Source organism: Schistocerca serialis, chromosome 8 (genome assembly GCF_023864345.2).
Source record: "Schistocerca serialis cubense isolate TAMUIC-IGC-003099 chromosome 8, iqSchSeri2.2, whole genome shotgun sequence".
In the NCBI taxonomy this organism is placed as follows: Eukaryota; Metazoa; Arthropoda; class Insecta; order Orthoptera; family Acrididae; genus Schistocerca; species Schistocerca serialis.
Genome location: NC_064645.1, coordinates 473182731 through 473204348, shown reverse-complemented (window position 1 = coordinate 473204348; position 21618 = coordinate 473182731). Strand labels below are relative to the sequence as shown.

At 37.5% G+C, this 21618-nt stretch overlaps 1 pseudogene; it reads right to left on the bottom strand.

The window, feature by feature from the left end:
- Window positions 1-2118: 2118 nt before the first annotated feature.
- LOC126417410 (5S ribosomal RNA) lies at window positions 2119-2236 on the bottom strand (annotated as a pseudogene).
- Window positions 2237-21618: the final 19382 nt, after the last annotated feature.

The window sequence follows — 21618 nt, the reverse complement described above, 5'->3', positions numbered from 1 at the left end:
TCTACCAGTATTTGACATTCAATAGTTTTGATGACGCCATTTGTCTAAGGAGGAGGATATATGGTGTAACATATTGCTGTGGTAAAGTGATGTCTTGCAGAACTTTTAAAGTACCAACAAATATTGGTTACCGGTGGAGGTATTATTCTTAGTTAAGTGATTTAAGAGGGCATACTGCTCAGAAGTTCTTTTTTTCTATTTGTCTGTGTAACCAGGAGTGGATGGACACTGCATCTTCAAGATGGGCCAACGAGGACAGTTCTTTGTTTTTGCTATGTCTTTCAGGACATGCTGGTTGGCAGTTCACTCCAGCTTGAAGATACTTGGCACACTATGGAAGACAACAGTTAGTGAAAATGCTTGTGATGTCATCGAAAGGGAGATGAGATGTTATTAGCTGTCATTAGGGGTGTATCAAACTGAGTGTCATGTCGAACAGAATACATGTAATGTCAGTTCAAGTATTTGTGAAGTCCTACCATCTTGTAAAGGGGAGATCAATATAACATGATTTCTTAAGATGTACTGTCTACTACTGGCAGAAGGTTACAGCTAGATAAGAGCTTTGTTCTTAGCACAGTAGAAGTTGCAACAGAGGAGGAAACGGACAGCTACAAAGTAGTATACGGTTCTTGTGGACAATGAATCAATAAGGAACTATTCAGGATTAACAAGGAACTATTATCTAAATGCAAGTATTCTCAAACACAGAACTCTTCAACCTTTTGCCTTACTTAAGTTTTGTAGGTGTGTCTTTAACCAAAGCATATTATAATGTACCTTCATTGAGTCTAGCTGTTTTTTGGATGGAAGGTGGGCAGGAGCATATTTAAAACCTTTCTGAAGTACATTTAGGTTATTCGTTGAAAGGACTAAGTGTGAAATGTGAAAACTTTTGCTTGCAATTTAGGATTAGGCATTTATTCACATTAGTTACCTTTCCTGATTTTCTGTCCTGTCAGAGTTTATAATTTCTTGATCTGTTGGCTGGCATTTGCTGATTATATGGGGAAGAAACAAAGAAAGTTCAATGTTTGGCAGCAAAATGTCTATTGGGTGGGTAACACAATTGTCTACAAAAAGGACAGTCTTGATTTTCTGTGGCTGAACACTTTTAGCCATATTTCAAATTGTACTCCTGTCATTGATTTATTTACTTCTGTGATGACGAGCAACTTCAGTTTCTCCAATCTGTCACCATTGGTGCAAGCCAGCTGTCATTCCATCTTTGCAGAGCTTCCTACTGCAGTAGTTTCATTTTGTATGTTTGTATGGAGTAAGATTTGTCATGTGTAAGTTTGAAAACCAGTCAAATTTTATCTACATCGAATGTGACTCTCCTCTCATACTGTGTCTGCTCAGACATCATTTTTCGTGGCAGTATCATCATCATCATCATTATCATCATCAACAACAACATCATCATCATTGTTCATGGATTCAATCTTGCCAATGATTTTTCAGTAAGTAATTGCAGCAAGTCCTTAAACTTATTGAGTCAACTCACAGAGATAGTAAAATTTCTTTTTTCATCTTCCACATAATTTCTAAAACATTGCTGCAATTACTGCTCCCCTCTGCACAAGCAGTTTGTCCAAGGTTATAGCAACACTGAAGATGAAATCCTAACAGACTGCAAAAATTCTTTTTGTAACAGCATCTTGTTCTCTTTATATTTCTGTAGAATTTGATAATTTTCAGCCACTGAAGATACTTTCTTCTTATTTTGCACCATCATTGCATGTAACTAAGCAAACAATTCACTGTGCAGAAATGAAAATGATGTTCCTTGACCACACACTTTGTTCCTGCTGGATGTGTGGTAGGAAACCTCAAGTGATTTTACACTTGTAAGGAATGCAGTTGGCAGCCGTCTTGTGTGGGAGAGGAGCACTTTAAACAGAGGGTACTTCATATAGCACTCTGTCTTCAGGCCACGAGTGGCCTACTGGGACCATCAGACCACCACGTCATCCTCAGAGGAGGATGCGATAGGAGGGGCGTGGGGTCAGCACACCGCTCTCCCGGTCATTATGATGGTATTCTTGACCGAAGCTGCTACTTTTCAGTTGAGTAGAGCCTCAATTGACATCACAAGGCTGAGTGCACCCCGAAAAATGGCAACAGCGCATGGCGGCCTGGATGGTCACCCATCCAAGTGCTGACCACACCCGACAGCGCTTAACTTCTGTGATCTCACGGGAACCGGTGTATCCACTGCGGCAAGGCCGTTGCCTACTTTATATAGGGTCTTACAGAAAGCTTTGCGGGCTTTGAGTTTAGGAGCATTTTACACGGGTAAACATTTTAGATGGAAATGTGTTAAAGAGGTTGAACTGTATAACACATGTGCACATTAACAAGTTACAGCTGCAATTGCCAGTTATTTCCCAAGCTTACTTCTCTGTGGCAGCTGTTATGATGCCTTCTTCAACAATTTCATGGTAGGCATTTGCTGCAGTCTCCACCAGTGCTGTAATGTGAATCTGTACTACTCACCACTGCACATGCTCCTGGGAGTACACCAAACATAAAAACCAATCACCTGTGAACAATAAGAATTCATGAAATCCACGTGAAGAATACTCTGAAGGCAACAACTTCAGTTGGAAAGACCACATAGATAATATTGTGGGGAAGGCGAGCCAAAGGTTGCGTTTCATTGGCAGGACACTTAGAAGATGCAACAAGTCCACTAAAGAGACAGCTTACACTACACTCGTTCATCCTCTGTTGGAATATTGCTGCACGGTGTGGGATCTTTACCAGGTGGGATTAACGGAGGACATCGAAAGGGTGCAAAAAAGGGCAGCTCGTTTTTTATCATCACGTAGTAGGGGAGAGAGTGTGGCAGACATGATACGCGAATTGGGATGGAAGTCATTACAGCAAAGACGTTTTTCGTCGCGGCGAGATCTATTTATGAAATTTCAGTCACCAACTTTCTCTTCCGAATGCGAAAATATTTTGTTGAGTCCAGCCTACATAGGTAGGAATGATCATCAAAATAAAATAAGAGAAATCAGAGCTCGAACAGAACGGTTTAGGTGTTCGTTTTTCCCGCGCGCTGTTCGGGAGTGGAATGGTAGAGAGATAGTATGATTGTGGTTCGACAAACCCTCTGCCAAGCACTTAAATGTAAATTGCAGAGTAGTCATGTAGATCTAGATGTAGATGCATAAGCATTCATCTTTTACCTATATGAATTTGCTCTAGAGCCACACCTTCCTTTTAATTGTGACTGCCAGTGTTTCATCATTTTTGCTATGGACATTCTGGACTGAGTTGGAGGTCAGTACCTCCAAAAATGGCAGGAAGAGCAATCCTCTGCGGACCAAGAAAACTGGGAGTCTCCTTGCAATAATTGTGCCATGGTACGGAAATCATTTATGAAGCAGTAGCAGTAGGAGCACAATTTGAGCAAATTTTTCCAATTTTTAACAGCATCAGTCTGAGGAGTCAGACAATCAGCTATGGTTCTCAAGTTTTCTGGTTTAGGTTAATCTCTATTTCTATTAATTAAACTAGCAATCATGAATGTTGTCACACCCAGAAAGAATGGCCTTAACAAGTCCAAATGCGCATAATGTATAGAATAGTATAACAACAACAAACGGAGATCAGGAAGTACAGACAATGAATGGCCTTGAAAAGGGAGTTGTGAAACAGTTTCTTGTATGCCTTGTCAATGTTAAACTTGTGAGCAAGTTCGGATGGTATTGAATAATCAGTGTCTGGGAAATGGGTTTGGGGGTAAGGCTCTCTGCATCCATGGCATTCGATAAGCTATTCGTTTCTGCTGGATCATGCTAAATGGTGAGCATTGCAGGGACATAGGCTGGTTGTGGTTGGGTACAGTTTAGGCAAATATGGGGTTCCTTGAATTGAGTCTGGTAAGCACTGCAGTGACCGTGTTGTGGTGCAGCAGAGTGATATTGTATGTTACAAAGAAGGAAGATCTCAGCTTCCCCTCTGAGACCCAAATTTTTCTCAGAAGTAAAAAGAGAATGTTCAGTGTAATTAGTCAAAATGGCTATTAGAAACTGTTAACTTTTTACAGAATGTTTGTTGTCATGGACAAATGATATCAACGTTTTTCACTTCACACCCTATGGCAAAATGTAGATACACTTTATATTTTTCACAAAATACGTGAACTTCATTCTTACACTCATGCATTTTGTATCTTGAAGCTTCCTTGTGTACAAGGAATTCAGGGAAATAGCAAGAAAGATCGTGGTGAATTCAGGTGCTGGACAAGTTTTTGTTCTTGAACTTCTTGTCTCTGGCTTTTGTGAGTCTTTACTAGGGCTAGTACATATCATTCTGGTCTGATTGCCCATTTTTTCAAGAGTGTCACTTATTCTATGCTTAAAATGAAAGTCTTTTTCTCCAAGAGATTCAGTGTGTTCCTTGTATTCCAACCAGCTGCCAACACAGGCTAAAACTGTTGTATAGAACACATTGTCTGTTTTGTAGACTTAATGAAAATTCAGTACAGGCTAATTAATATATCTACATCTATAAATTGCAAACCATGGTGAGGCACATGGCAGAGGGTACATCCCATTCTACAGTTATTAGGGTTTCTTCCTGTTCCATTCACGTATGGAGTATGGGAAGAATGACTGTTTGAATATCTCTGTGCTTGCAGTAATTATTCTAATCTTATCATCACAATCCCTGTGTGAGTGAAATATTCCTGGAGTAATTATTTAAAGCTGGTTCTTGAAACTTTAATAGACTTACTTGATACAATTTACATCAATTTCAAGAGTCTCTAGTTCAGTTCCTTCAGTATCTCTGTGACACTCTCCCACAGATTAAGCAACCCTGTGATCATTCGTGCTGCCCTTCTCTGTATAAGTTCAATATCCCCTGTTAGTCCTATCTGGTATGGGTCCCACACACTTAAGCAATATTCCAGATCTGGTTGCACAAGTGATTTGTAAGCAATCTACTTTGTAGACTGATTGCATTTCCCCCAGTATTCTACCAATAGATCGAAGTCTACCACCTGCTTTACCCATGACTGAACTTATGTGATCATTCCATTTCATATCTCTACCAAGCGCTACACCCAGGTATTTGTATAAACTCGCTGATTCCAACAGTGACTCATTGATATTATTGGATACCTTCTTTTTTTATTTTGTGAAGTGCACAATTTTACATTTCTGAACATTTAGAGGAAGTTGCCAGTCCCTGCACTGCTTTGAAAACTTATCAATATCTGACTGAATATTTATGCAGCTTCTTTCAGGTAGTACTTCATTATAGATAATTGCATCATCTGTCAAAAGCCTGATGCTTGTGTTAATATTGTCTGCAAGGTCATTAATATAAAACAGGAACAACAAGGGTCCCAACACACTTCCTTGGGGTACACCCGAAGTTACTTCTACATCTGACAATGACTCTCCATCCAAGATAACATGTTGTGTCCTCCCTATCAAAAAGTCCTCAATCCAGTCAAAAATTTCACTTGATACCCTTATGATTGTACTTTTCACAAAAACCATAGGTGTGGTATGGAGTCAAATGGCAACAAACAGATCTGACCTTTTGAGGATGTCAGCACCGGAACTGGTATCAGAGACCACAACGTGGTTGTAGCAACAACAATTAATAGAGTACAAAGGACAACTACAACAACCAGAAAGATACACTACATTTTTCATATTAGGTGAATTGTGCTGCCACCTACTGCCAGGTACTCCATATGAGCAACCTCAGTAGTCATTAGACACCATGAGAGAGCAACTCACCGGCTTCAAATGTGGTCAGGTGATTGGGTGTCACTTGTGTCATACGTCTGTACCCGAGATTTCCCCACTCCTAAACATCCCTAGGTCCACTGTTTCTTATGTGACAGTGAAGTGGAAACGTGAAGGGACACGCACAGCACAAAAGCGTACAGGCCAACCTTGTCTGTTGACTGACAGAGACCACCAACAGCTGAAGAGAGTTGTAATGTGTAATAGGCAGACGTCTATCCAAACCATCACGAAGGAATTCCAAACTGCAAGTACTATGACAGTTAGGCAGGAGATGAAAAACATGGATTTCTGGTCGAGAGGCTGCTCATAAGCCACACATCATGCCGGTAAATGCCAAACAATGTCTCACTTGATGTAAGGAGCGTAAACATTGGACAACTGAACAGTGGAAGAACATTTTGTGAAGGGATGAATCACGGTACACAATGTGGCGATCTGATTGCAGGGTGTGGGTATGGCAAATGCCCGGTGAATGTCATCTGCCAGGGTGGGTGGTGCCAACAGTATAATTCGGAGGCAGTGGTATTATGGTGTGGTCGTGTTTTTCATGGAGGGGGCTTGCACCCCTTGTTGTTTTGCGTGGCACTATCACAGCGTAGCCCCACATTGATGTTTTAAGCACCATCTTCCTTCCCACTGTTGAAGTGCAATTTGGGGATGGTGATCGCATCATTCAACACAGTCGAGCACCTGTGCATAATGCATGGCCTGTGGCGGAATGGTTACACGACAATAACATCCCTGTAATGGACTGGCCTGAATCCTACAGAACACCTTTGGGATGTTTTGGAACACTGACTTCGTGCCAAGCCTTGCCGGCTGACATCGATACCTCTCCTCAGTGCAGCACTCCATAAAGAATGGGCTGCCATCCCCCAAGAAACCTTCCAGCACCTGACTGAATGTATGCCTGCAAGAGTGGAAGCTGTCATCAAGACTAAGGGTGGGCCAACACCATACTGAATTCCAGCATTACCAATAGAGGGCACCACAAACTTGTAAGTCATTTTCAGCCAGGTGTCCGGATACTTTTGATCACAAAGTGTACATATGTTCAGTAAACTAGATTAAAAAAATGAGTAGTGTCCTATGTCGATGAGGAACGTGAAACTTTCAGCACATATCAGGAGCACATAGAGGAACTCTGGCTCGAGTTTAAAAAAAATAGTTGACCATGCATTGGGTAGATATGTACCCAGCAGAACAGTTCATAAGGAGAGGAAACCTCCATGGTATGCAGTAACCATAAATAAAAACCTAAACAAACAGAGATTACTGCATAATAGGGGTAAAACAAAGGGTACGGCTGTAGATAGAGACATACTGAAGGAACATGTTTCACTATCAAGAGAGCTATGCGTGATGCCTTCAGTGACTATCATAGCAGAATATTGTCAAATAATATTTCACAAAAACCAAAGAAATTCTGGTCATATGTAAAGGCTATTAGTGGCACCAAAGTTAGTGTCCAGTCCCTAGTGAATAAGACAGGAACTGTAATTGAGGGTAGCAAAGCAAAAACTGGAATGCTTAACTCTATGAGTGGGGATCCTAACTATCTGTTCTAGGTAGCTTTCAGAGAAGGCATTTGGTAAAGTCTCACCAGATGTCTTATCCAATTTGTTGATAACTCCCATGGAAAAGTTATAACACTGTAAAAACTCAGACTGAGACAGGAACATCTCTACCTACATCCATATCCATACTCTGCATGCATGGTGTAGGGTATGGCCCATTGTACTAGTTACTATGCTTTCTTTCCATTCGATTCACGTATGGAGCACGGGAAGAATGACCATCTCAATGTCTCTGTGTGAGCTGTAAATATTCTAATGTTGTCTCAGAAGCCCTGTGTGAGCCATATGTAAGCGTTGTCTGTTCATGGTGTCACCATTTAAAGCCGGTCCCTCAAAACTGTGTTAGCAGACTTTCTTGAGATAATTTACAACTTATCTTCAAGAGTCTGCCAGTTCAGTTTCTTCAGCACCACTGTAACACTCTCCCATGTGTCAAAAAAATCTGTGACCATTTGTGCTACCCATCTCTGTATATGTGTTTACATACAATATTTCCCCTGTTAGTCCTGTTTGGTATGGATCCCACACACTTGAGCAAACATTTTTTTTTTCTCCATAGTCTTTCTAGATCTTGAGTACCACAGCATTTGAAACTTGATGACAGAAGTGTAGATCTGTTACCAAATCATTTACATAGCTGCTTCATTTAAGCTTATTGTTAAGAAAACAACCCTTCCTTTTCCATATTATAACAAGTGAAAGACATTAATAGGCATATGACAGATTCTTGTTGTTCCTGATCTGTACTTTGTTTTTTATATTCCAAATAAGTTGCATGTTGTGAAGCAATTATCAAGAAACAAGTTAGTATATTCCACATCCCTTGTGGGCTTTTCTTTATCAGTTTTGGAACAATAAGAAAAAAAGTCCAGTAAACATGGTCTCTACAAATGCATACATTACGACCATTGAGCACTTGTACAGTAGAAGAGATATTTCACAGTACCAAAGATGAACAATGCCCTCATAGCTCTTAAGGAATACATTTTAGAGCACATGTTTCATGCACATTGTTATCTTGTTTCAGTCTGTACTTCCACCTCTCAGAATATGGAATATTAGTTTTTAGCACATTTCGCTTGCTGTCTGTAGAAATTATGGGTGTGTTGTGTTTCTCTAACAGTCAGTGTTTGAAGAATCTCAAAGTGTTGTTTTCCTGATTGTTACTTCACAAAGCATTGCATCTGAGCAGTGGTGGCTTGAAGTCAGTCATTCACTCTTTTAGTATTTTGGAGAGCCACCAAATGGATGTTCCTGCTTCCACAAGGTGCTAGATGACTTGAAAAATATATATAACAGGCATGATCAATTCCCACACATTGTTGTTGTAGTGTGCTTCCATGGTTGTCTTGATAGCAAAAGTTTGTTATTAAATGCGGGACAGTTTGCCTGATGAAGAAATTCTGAGGCTGCTTGAAGAATCTGGATCCAAAATTAACAAGGATGGTTTTAAAAGCAATTACAGTATTTGTGAAACAGACAGCAATCTGCTTTCCTCTATCATCTTACAAGTACAAGCCACACAAATAAGTTGCAAAAGTTTGACATCTGGAGAACTGCAGCAGTCATTGTGGCTTGACTAGTATGCTTTGAAAAGCTGTCTATACTCTAAGGCACAAAAAAAGAAGACACACCACACTGGAACTATCTAAATGGAATGGAAGTCGGTAGTTGTGACATACATGTGCAGATGAATGATAACAATTTCAGAAAAATTGAATGATTTATTTGAGAGAAAGACATTCACAAATTGAGCAAGTCAGTAATGCAGTGGCTCATATCTGGCCCTTACACAAGCAATTATTCCGCTTTGCATTGGTTAACAGAGTTGTTGGATATCATCCTGAGGGATACTGTGCCAAATTCTGCCCAATTGGCATGCTAGTTCCTCAAAATCCCTTGCTGGCTGGAGGGCCCTGCTCATAATGACCCGAATGTTCTCAATTGGGGAGAGATCCAGCAACCTTGCTGGCCAAGGTAGGGTTTGGCAACCATGATGACAAGCAGAAATGTTTGGAGCGTTATGGGCATGGCCCTCTGACCAGGTCTACATTTTGATGGTCTAACATGCCAGTTAGGTAGAATTTGGCACAATGTCTCTCAGGACGGCCCCGAACAACACTATCAATGCCAAGCCGAATAACTACTTGCATAAGACCCAGAGGTGGACCATCATGTTATTGACCTTCTCATTTTGCGAAGCTTTTCCTCTTGTATAAATCACACAATTTTTCTGAAATTGTAATCGTTTGTTTGTCTGTAAATGCAGATCAGATCCACCAATTTCCATCTGCAAAATTCCTTCATGGTGCCATTTCTTTTTTCCTCTCAGAGTGTGTGCATATTTATGCATGTGCACATGCACTTGCAAATAATTAACTTGCAGTTTTGAGGAAGTACCTCAGAAGTTCAGGTGTTCGTGTAAAGGAGTAGAGCTTTCCACATAACACAAAAAGCTCTATCCAGCTTTATACATAAAGTTGTTTTTCCTCTTACAGTACTTGTTGACTCTTAAATGACATTTCAAAAGCATCATCTGTTCCAGACACCTATTTCTTGCACAAACATAAACAAGTCTAACTTCTTAAAATGTGTGCGCACAACTTCCTAGCCCAGCCAGATTGCTTACTATGTACATAGAAACTGGAGCAGAGTTCAAAAAATCTCTACCCAAACATAGTTTCCATAAACAAATCTAAATTAAAGGCTGAATCACAATAGATTTTAATGTTGGGAAATTTCAAGCAGCCCATCACTATGTGAAGCTCCAGGAAAGCCTAGATTTTTGTGGTTTTTGTTTGTCTAAATGTCTTCCCACTTTATAGTGAATACATAACCGTGTTTGTACTTTCTACCATACTCTGTAAGCAAGCATGAGAAATATAGCTTCAAAGGTGTCTAGTGAATGCAGTTCAGATAATGACTGTTGTACTGAACTGAGGTCTTCAGTTACAGGTATATTTGGATATATGGTGAGGTTCTTCTCCATCTGATGTTTGTCTTTCAATGGAATACAGATTCATCATCATTTAAAGTCTGTGGATGTGTGCCTTGATGATGATCTTCTGTGCTGTCTTTATCCACCAGTATATGTTCCTATAGGTGTTACGTAACTAGATCAGCAATTGAAAGCAAAACAAGTTACAATGATGCCACATGTAGAAATATTTAACAGTCAGCCAATATTATCAAGTTATAGTCTGGAGTATAGGCTTCATGGTACAACATTATTTTGACAATTTAAGGTCAGGAACTCGGCTACTACAGGGCCCCAGCCTTTGCAGCGTCATTTCCTTTCTGTGCTGCATGTCTATCCTCTAGCTATTCTTTTTCTCCTCCCTTGGGGAACACGTCAGGGATGTTTTGATAATGTGTTCTGCATATTCAGTAGCCGATAACAGAACAGTCTCTCCATTGTTTTTTTGTTCCTTTTTTCTTTCTTTGTTGCCCTTCTTCTATCCTTACTCCACTTTGTCATTTGAGGTTCCTCTTTTTCTTCTTCCTCCCTGTGCACTCCTGTAGGCCAGCCTATGTGTCTGATGCATAACAGGTGACTGGGTAATGCATAATTCTCATCCCCGGGTTGACAGGTGGAGTTCGCAAGTACCCCTGGTACAGGACAAGCCCAGGGATGGGTGACTGCCTGAGCTGCTACTTTCCTAAATCGCCGATTGGCCCCCTCTGTCAGGTGTTCAGGAGGTGTCACATGAGGTGTGAACAATCACCTAAGGTGGGTGAGCCCCATCTGAGGGGGCCTCCAGTTGGAAGGAGTGCACCATTGGAGACTATGGCAATCATGGGGGTTTTCTTGCAATGAACCAATCATCGTCTTCACACTCACTGTCTAACAAATGTAAACGTAAAATATTACTATGAATAAGTTAGATTTAAGGTCATGTACTCATTATTGCAGTTGATCTGTCGTAGCCGTAGTCCTGGTTTCTTAAACAGCTACCCTAAAATTTAACTATAAAGTTAAATGAATATTTAATCCAGTACAATTTTTCAGTAAAGTATTTATTACGATCTCAAAGAAAATCAAAGCATCTTTACAAAACTCAAATAAGTAGTAACATACTTACAATAATGAAATGAATCTTACTCAACAAGTTACATGCTTTCTGTTCAGCTTCACACAAAGTACTGACACTGACTGACTATGCTGATATGGCTACCCATATATATATATAATAGAGGGAAACATTCCACGTGGGAAAAATATATCTAAAAACAAAGATGATGTAACTTACCAAACGAAAGCGCTGGCATGTTGATAGACACACAAACAAACACAAACATACACACAAAAATCAAGCTTTCACAACCAACGGTTGCTTCATCAGGAAAGAGGGAAGGAGAGGGAAGGACGAAAGGATGTGGGTTTTAAGGGAGAGAGTAGGATCACCCTGTGGCTAAACATACCTTGGTGCATGGCCAGCACATCTTGGCACAGTGTTACACCGTCCGGGTTATCTGGATACTTCCCACTAATACCAACCTGTCAGAACTCCGGAGATGGGAACTTGCCCTTCAGTATATCCTCTCTTCCCGTTACCCACCAGGCCTCAACCTCCGCTAATTTCAAGTTGCCGCCGCTCATACCTCACCTGTCATTCAACAACATCTTTGCCTCTGTACTTCCGCCTCGACTGACATCTCTGCCCAAACTCTTTGCCTTTACAAATGTCTGCTTATGTCTGTGTACGTGCGGATGGATATGTGTGTGTGTGCGAGTGTATACCTGTCCTTTTTTCCCCCTAAGGTAAGTCTTTCCGCTCCCGGGATTGGAATGACTCCTTACCCTCTCCCTTAAAACCCACATCCTTTCATCTTTCCCTCTCCTTCCCTCTTTCCTGATGAAGCAACCGTTGGTTGCGAAAGCTTGAATTTTGTGTGTATGTTTGTGTGTCTATCAACATGCCAGCGCTTTTGTTTGGTAAGTTACATCATCTTTGTTTTTATATATATAAACAAACCCGAACAATCCTCTGCATTGTTTAAAATGATTTTTTCACTAAATAACAATTAAAATATTCATCCTAAAACCAATGACACATTTCAAATATTACCATAGCTCCCATAGAGTAAATACATAATTGATTCCACAAGCATATTATATTTCATATGTGTACAAATGCATACAATTATTTCATTGATAATGGTTTTCTTGTTTTTATATATTGCAAATGACACAGGTTATAAAAATGTTCCTACCAATTAATAGACTTCTACAAGTTAGAGAAATTATCATTTCATAATTAGTTTTTTCATACCCTTTCCACAAGTACATATTTGCCTACACCTCTACGTCAGAAATTTTCTGTTTATGGTCTAAAATATTTTTTAAATCAGTTGTAATGGGCTGTTATGTCTCAACAACCCGCAAAAGGATTTGTGCAACTAAAAGTTGAACAAAACCTTTTCTGACAGATCTACGTAACAGTACACATTTTTACAATAAATTGGAAGAACAAGCATTTTACTTGTGGTATGAGATAAATACTCTGTTTGATTAAATATGTAAATTAAATATGAAGCATTATGCAAAAATTATTACTCAGTAGTACAAGGAAAGAACAAGTTACTTCTTAACTGTTTGAGCTAACATGTAACTCTGAGTCTCAAAGCTAGTACAAAATTCCTATGTATAAATGCACTAATCTCTGTACTTTACATAAAATATTCAGAATTCAGTACACTGACTGTTTTGTAGATAGTTTTGATGTTTACAGTACGCAGACTGCTTTATAGATAATCTTGAGGTTTGCAGTACGCAGACTGCTTTGTAGAGAGTCTTGAAGTTTACAGTATGCAGACTGCTTAATAGAAAATCTTGAGGTTTGCAGTACGCAGACTGCTTTGTAGAGAGTCTTGAAGTTTACAGTATGCAGACTGCTTAATAGAAAATCTTGAGGTTTGCAGTACGCAGACTGCTTTATAGAGAGTCTTGAAGTTTGCAGTACGCAAAGTGCTTGATAGAAAATCTTGAGGATTTCAGTATGCAGAACTGCTTCATAGAGAGTCTTGAAGTTTGCAGTACACAGACTGCTTAATAGAAAATCTTGAAGTTTGCAGTACACAGACTGCTTCTTAGGGAGTCTTGAAGTTTGCGTAACGCAGACTGGTTAATAGAAAATCTTGAGGTTTGCAGTATGCAAACTGCTTAATAGAAAATCTTGAAGTTTGCAGTATGCAGACTGCTTCATAGGGACTCTTGAAGTTTGAAGTACGCAGACTGATTAATAGAAAATCTTGAGATTTGCAGTGCGCAGACTGCTTTGTTGAATGAAATGTCTGACCAATGACCAATCTTACTATTTTTCATTTGTCCAGACACGTCCAACGCCTCCTTCCCACCTTTACAATCATTGAAACATTAATTAACGTCTTTTTATTTTTAGGAATATATGCGCAACGTAGTTGTTGCTTTCCCCTTCACAGTAAGTGCGAGCATATAATGGAATGATACGTAAGAGTCTGGTTACATATTACTCTGAGTGACAATATACAAAAACTTGAATAAGTGACTAATACATCATATTGGTTGTGTTTTATAAGTGACTGAAATGTCACCAACAATTATATGGTTGGGCCTTATACATAGGTAAGTGTTCATCACTTGAGTGTGAATACACAATAAATGAATTATAAGTAACTGGTATATCATGACAAAAATATGAATAGGCTTTATACATTGGTAAGTTGCTTTGAGCATTATATATAGAACATATTTATGTGACAGAGAGTAGTATAAGTGAGCCATTCCTCATGACAATATAGTGACATAGCATACTTGCATATAAGTAAGTGTTCACAATTTTGAGTGCTGGTATATGGCAGAAAAAATATATAAGTATATGTTCACCATTTAGGTGACAACATACAACAAAATCAGACATAAATAAATAATATAGTATGACAGAGCATAGTTACATTTAATAATGCAGAAACGCTAGCTTGTTCTCCGGATCCTCCTATAAAATAGGCTTTAGTCATTTAATAAAGCTGACACGGTAAATGAGAAGGGTCTCAGCAAAGAGACATGTATGTATGGATAGAGGGATGGATAGTTTGGTTCTCTGCTGAGAAATAAGAAATGAAATAGAAGATTCAGAGTGTTGGAGTTGAAGAAGGAAAGATGACAGACCCCAAAGAATAACAGCTATACATGTGAATGTCAATTCTCATGAGTTTCAAACAAGCATCTAATCTTTGAAACACTATTTTACCATAGTTTTGCCTTTTTCTGCACATTACATAGCAATTGTTTATGACCGTCAGAATACAAATGATATAATGGCATACAACTGAACTGGTTTTCATTAAGTACATCACATTAGTGAAAAGCACTGGCTTGCTGTAATATACAACAACATTAGACAGCACCTAAGCTACTTTCTTCACCATTACAAATTTTCAGTTCAAACATCCTGCATTACAAGAGATTTATATCTGATCAGTTTGCCGATTTGAGCAGACATAATGACACTTTATATCTATACCAAACAGATAGCATAATATATATGGATACCAGACATGTAGCAAACATCATCCCTATCTAACAGTACTAAAAGGGCAAAAGGATTATCAAATAAGACTACCAATGGTTGACCATAATCCTCATTGAGGCAGTAGAAATAACATGAAGAGAAAAATACTGTATGAATCTCAAAACCTGGGAATCAGATATACTTCTGTCTCAATAACTATCTCCAACATAAATTTCCATTTTCTTTATGCTCCACAGATGGGGCCATTCAAGTAATACAAACATAATAAATTTTTTTCTGAGAAATGTTCCTTTGGCATGTACACAGTAGTTCCAGTGAATAGCCAGACAAGCTAGCATGTCTATTCAGTCTTAATGTTTAAATCAGAACATATATAGGAGACTATAAACAGTCTAACGTAATTGTAATCACATCCAAGGTGTAAGGTGATAGAATTTCACTATAGCTGCACAAACATCAAAAGTAAACTTTACACCAACTCTAAACATTTTGTCAACTTTTCACAATATCATCAGCACAATGAGAGTATAACATTATCAGCAAAATGAGAGTTTCATATCCAAAATGTAAAGTAACAGAACTTCATTATAACTGCACAGACATCATAAGTAAATATCAGACTAAGTCTCCCAAAAAATCATACATATGTTGCATTATCACATTTTCTGACTACCTGTATTTACTTAAACAACATAATCCTTGACTTACTAACTATTGGAGGACATGGATAGTAGAAGGAAGGTCAGTTTGGATAGAAAAGTAAGAGAGGATGTGACTTGAAAAGGAGAGAGTCACACCAGCTCAGAACCTTGGGTTCACCACCCCCAAATTGCAAACAGAGTTTGCAACCTTCTGAGGAAAATTTTGTCAGGTTTTTTTGTGGTTGTCATCATCTGAAATAGCATCTGTTCTTTTTGTCCTCACAAAATTGTTATGCCTGTCGCTTCATGTTTCATCAGAATTCATAGCTTTGATAGAATCACACAATATTTTTGAACAACATCTGTCAGATATTATTTAATATCCATCCACACAAACAGTCAGTCACATAATTTGCTTTTTCATTGAAAGTTTCATGTAAAAAATCCTTTCCTTCTCAGTGATGGACCATATACTAAATTAATCTGTTCATATTTTACTGGTACACAATAGCAAATCACTAAATGATGAATATTAATAAGAAAAATGGATATCATTTTGAAAATACAGGTTGCTAAAAAAATTGAAATTGGTGTTGTTTTGTTCTTCTACACTCTAAGTTAAGTGCCTGGTCAAGATATAGTTGTGAGTCTTACATGTTGCACACTGTATACTCTAGGGTAGTAGAAGGAGCCTAACTGCTCTTACTAACAAGATAGGATAGTAGAAGGGGAGTGATTCCAGAAAATAAATATGGAGTCACTGGCTGGGACAAGGCACCGTATGCCACATGGTGTATCTATCAAAGTATCACAGATCCCCTACCTGATAAATTTCACCTCAAAGTTACTGAAAAAAGTTTCTAAGAGTATGTTCACCCCCAGATTTTGCCTTGACTATACAGTGCACAGAATGTAGCCTCAACTATTTCAACTCCTCAGATCACTTTTTAATTCATAATTCATGATGGATATAAGAAGTTAAAAAAATATTCAGTGATGACAGATTAGAATGAACTTCTTTCTATTAGTTATTTCACTTTCACTTGGTTGAAGTACTTACTGTAGGGTTTGCTAAAGTATACAGTATGATCTTGACAGTGTATTGTAAGATGCATTTCAAATAAATTTCTCATGGTGTGTCACATATCAAAGAACTATAATCATGATGCCAAATGAGCAGTTAAGGTTGTCTGCACAACCCCAACTTCCTAAGTCCAATTAACAACAAATTCAATTGGTCTTCTTAGATATCAAACAACCCTCAATCTATGCCAGGTAAAAGCATACACAAATGTTCAAATATTGTCTTCTCAACCCCCACTCTATGAGCAGACAAAATATATGTAAAAATATGCAAATATTCACACATTAAAGAAATATGAATATAAACTATAAAAAATATTTTACAGTATTAGCTTCAAATGTGTTAAGTTATCTGATTTCAGACTTCTCAGTGTTTGAATTTACAGAAAGCAGTGAACATTAATTGCACCTTTCATGATTTGTAACTTTATTTCAATTATTATTTTCATTATTACTGGGTCAGAATATTCATAATGTGTCTTAACAAGGTGTACAGCATGGGTTTGTCTGTGTGGCATAGAGTATACATTCTTCAACACAAGTTTACTATTTGCTGGCTGTTTATTCGGTTTTGTGGTACTTTCATTGACTGGGTAATTATTTTTGCAAAGCTCCCTCAAATCTGTCTGCAAGCTACTGATTTCAACACATACATTCCCTTCCTCCACTACTTGTACACATTCCCTGATTCAATTACTTTTAGGTACCTGTTCCAAATTTCCAAAACAACTCTCCTTTCCTAAATACACATTTTGACAAATTCCATTTATGACTTCAAACTTTTGGTCACTATGGTTACATCTGTTACTATAGTCATTTATTTCACACACAATATCACTAACATCTACTGGCAAAATTGAACTATCATGCACATCTCTACTTGTCTCAAAATCATCACTCAAGCTTACATCAGACTTTCCAGAATCATTCAGCATCAAATCATCGACTTTAACTTCTACATATACCATCCCATCCAATTCTGCAAGCAACATATCATCAACATCATTGTCAACGTCATCAGAAACATTATCATCAGAAACATTATCATCACACTTAGTATTATTCTCAACACTAAATTCATTTCTCTCTTCACACACTTCTTCAACAATCTCAACACTGTGATTGTTCTGTTCTATCACATCCTCATTTTTCTGTCTATTGTTTACTGCAATTTCATCTGGAATTACACTGTCATTCTCACTTTCATTCCCAAGTACATTTATTTATTTAATTATTTATTTATTTAGCATCCAATAGATCACACATGTGGTATAGGATTTGTCATTTGATTACACGTAACACATAACAACACATACACATAATAAATTGACAAACATATACAAACAGCAAACAAAATACATACACATAGTACATAAGTAGTATACAAGAACTTATTACCCAAAAAACAAAAATACGTGCTCACGACAAACAACTTTAGATCATGAACTATGCCTTATACACAAAACGTGTTACGGATATACACAAAACGTATTACGGATATTTAACAGATTTTTCCTAAGTATCGTAATTACAAAGTTGAAAACATCATTAAATTACTCTGAATTTTTAAAAAATAAGCAGGCTACAGGTTTCAATCCACAGTCTGAGACAGGTATTCATTTACACTGTAGTAGCATTTTTCCATCAAGTTTTTTTTACTTCATTCTTGAAATTATTTTTGCCTTTCAATTCTTTAATTTGAGGTGGAAGTGCATTTAAAAGCTTTATTCCTAAGTGGCTAACATCTTTCTGACTTCTAGTTTTTGCTACATAGGGAATGTGGAAGTCTTTACAATGCCTTGTATTGTGATCATGGTGGCTTGAGTTGGTTTGGAGATCGCAGTTATTTTTACTTATCATTTCCAGGCATTTAAAAATATATATTGATGGTATTGTAAGTATCTTTAGTTGTCTGAATAAGGGTCTACAGTGAGTTTGTGGTGGGCTGTGTGTCATGATAGAGTAGCTCTTTTTTGCGTAGTAAAAATGTCATTTAGTCTTGACCTGGTTTTTCCCCAAAAACTTATGCCATAGCTTGCAACTGATTGGAAATAACTGAAATACACTGCTCTAATACATTCTTTGCTGCATACCTTGGATATTATTCTTAAGGCAAAACATGCTGAGCTAAGTTTCTGAGTAAGATATACACTGTGTTCATTCCAGTTTAAATCTTGGTCAATTCGCATTCCCAGAAACTTTGTGGTGCACACTTTTTATATTTGTTTGCTATCCAGCATAAGGCACATATTTTCCCCTTGACACTTGCTTCCATACTGTATAAAGTTTGTTTTCTTTGTATTTAATGTCAGCTTATTTGAATAAAACCATGACTGTATGTATGAGAGCATTTTCTCTGCTGTAGTACACAATGATTCTTTTATATCACTAATTATGATACTCGTGTCATCTGCAAATAGTAGAATTTTGTCTGAGCTGTCTGTAGCCTGTATATCATTGATATAAATTAGAAATAACAATGGGCCCAGAATGCTGCCCTGTGGAACACCGATTTCAATTTGGTTGGGTTCAGATATGAGTTTAAAATTGTGAAGATTGTTGGATGACCTCAGCTCAACAACTTGTGATCATCCACTTCCAAACATACAACACCAGTATCAGCTTTTTCACTCAGTCCACAATCACTTAACATTTTCAGTAATCCATACTCATCAAATCTGTTTTCAACACTATCAGTAGCTACTACTGCATTACTATTGTCAAAGGAATTTGTCAAAGTGTTTTCTTCTAATTTAAATTCTGATTTTCTTCTACCTTTTAGTTCATCTTTGTTTTCAGATAAAAATTTTTCCCAAAATACTCTATCAAACTTCACTCTATTCACTTCAGGTAGTTCTGGGTACAAAATTTTGGTATGTCCTATTTGTTCTACCCCTTCACCTTCTGAAAGTACTACAATGTGCCTGATTATAATCCCCATGTCTATTTGCCCCATTTTGCCAGGCTCCGAAAGAGGCAGGTCTTAGTTTACCTGGCCATTTCTATTATTTTCAAAATTTTTACCATTATTTCCCTGATTTTGCCCCCACTGCCTATTTCTTGGTTCGAAATTCCTGTTCTCTGGTCTCTGTGTATCATTTCTCCCCCCATTTCTTTTGTCATCATTTATGACTCTACTGTTAAAATGATCATTGAAAGCTCTGATATTGTTGTTCCTGCTATCATCTAGTCTCTCATTATATCTGTCATTTCTTTCCCATGCTAAGTTCAATTTATATACATATCTAAGAAACTTCCATAGTGTCACCAGGTCCACAGACAAGACTCCACTGTACTCTATTTGGCAGTCTATGTTTCAAGGCATCAATTTGGATCATTTCATCAAGTGGTTTATCAGGATGTACTAAAGTTCTTAACTGTTGTTCACAAAAGGTTTTCATGCAACCACTACCCTGCTTGAAGTTTGGGCCATTCAAAAATTCTGACTTAATTCTGGCTTGTCTAATCTCTGACCAAAATTTGTTCATGAAAGCATGTTCTACCTCATTAAACGACATTTCAGGTTTGATTGCTTGGTTCATCCATGACAAAGCCTCCCCATCTAAAAATCTTTTAAAAAATTTGATTTTCAAATTATCGCTCATTTTACTGTCAAAGTTATCTTTTATCTGGCACATGAAATCAACTGGGTGTATATTCCCATCCCCCTGAAAATGTTTTAACATTGATGTTGTTCCACAAAGGATAGTAATTACTGAAAGCTTTTATAACAATGGAATCTTTGATTTCTTGGAATTTTGATTTGAAGTTTGAAATTTGGCCAAACAAGTACCTACATCTTCTTTTAATTCTGCAAAATTGTAATTTGCAATTTTCGTGAAATTTTGTATACTATTCTTGGTTTCTGAAAATTTCTTTACGACCTCTATACTGAATACTTTTAATTGTTGCACTTCTGTAGCTGCAAAAACTATCCATGGAATCTAACCTCTCTTCAAATTTTTGGTGTTCCTGTTTAAGGTAACAATTTCCCCTTCTATAGTTGACACATTTTTGGTATTCTCGTTCACTTTTTCCCAGCATCTTTCTAAACTCTCTTTTGTCTCATGAATTTGGGTTCCATGCTTGTCTAATTTTTCATCAATTGAATCAAGAAAAGTTTTTTGTTCATCCATTGATTTTTTTTGTTCTTCCATTAACTGAACTAACCTATCCAAGGGAGATACATTTGATTCAAATCCACGAAAGGGTGAACATACACTACTGTGATCACTATCCTCTCCAATTTCATTGTCCTGATTAACTACATTATTATCAGTAATATCTATGCTATTTTGCATCTTTCCATTAACGTCCCCATTATTGTCAACTTCTCTATTAAAATTAATTAATTAAATTTTATTGTCATTCAACTGATTACAGCTATAGACAATGTCAGGATTACAAAAATATGAATAAAGCATCTTACATTAACAGCATTAGAGAAATTATGGTACACTCTCCAACAGTTACTTTTATGACATCAAATTTTCACATTCATAAAATTCATTAATTGAGTAAAATGGATTAATCAATAACCAGCTGTACAATCTGTGCTTAAATAAGTCGAGTGTAGCTTCTACCCATTCTACATGCAGTTTGTTGAACATTTTCATACCAATAACTTCATAGCTCTTCAATGTATTCGATAATCTACAGTAAGGTATGTCAATATGCCTATTATTTCTAGTTCAGTGGGAGTGTAGATCCTGTCTAAGCTGATATTCTGGCAAGTTATTTTTTGTATATAAGAGAACAGTGTAATGTATAAGTTTATTACAGTTAATATTTTTAGGTCAATAAACAATGGCCTGCAGTGGGCACGATTATCTGAGTTTGTAATAATCCTAATAACTTTCTTTTGTAGTACCAAAATATCTTGAATGTGCATACCATTACCCCAAAATGAAAGTCCATAGGATACGATACTGTGAAAAAAAGCAAAATAGGCAGGCTTGCATAAACGAAAGGTACATGATTTTTTAAATTTCTTAACAAGTACACCACTCTAGATAACCTTGCACTA